Here is a 656-nt window from a genome sequence, read left to right as displayed (position 1 = left end):
ATAACTAAATTTTAATAAATTTAAAAACATATAATTAATAAATTAACTTCAAGAAAAACATCTACCACAACATTTAATATCTAAATTAATAATTATGTGCTTAATAACTTAATTACAAAAAAAAAATCAGAATCACATTTCTAAAATCATATCCTATCAGTGAACTGTTGCTAACGATATATTTAGTCACCAAAACCATAAATTGTATACTAGTTCTTGGCAAGTATCCTAACCATGACTATACATATATGCGATAACATAAATGTGAAGATAACAAAACTAACCGCGAAGTCGGCTGCCCCAGCAACGTACCATGTGGCGTTCAGTCGATTGATGTCCGGATCACATACATCTGCATGCGCTATCTTAGAGTTACTCAACAATATGATCAGAAAATGATAGAAGAGAGGAAAAAGTGGTCAAAATGTTGGAAATGGAGCCCGAAACGTTGCTATTAACAACATGTATATATAGGTCATGTCCAATCTTATCGCATTTATACTATAAACGATATAAGTTTAAACATATCTCGTTTACAGTGTAAACGACTGTAAACGAGATAAGACATGCTACGTATTTTTGTAATTATTTTTAAAATTATTTATTTCAGTAAATAAAATATTTTTTATTTGTTTAAAAAAAATCCCCCAAAAAAA

Source organism: Arachis ipaensis, chromosome B04 (genome assembly GCF_000816755.2).
Source record: "Arachis ipaensis cultivar K30076 chromosome B04, Araip1.1, whole genome shotgun sequence".
In the NCBI taxonomy this organism is placed as follows: Eukaryota; Viridiplantae; Streptophyta; class Magnoliopsida; order Fabales; family Fabaceae; genus Arachis; species Arachis ipaensis.
Note: the sequence above shows the minus strand (reverse complement) of the source record.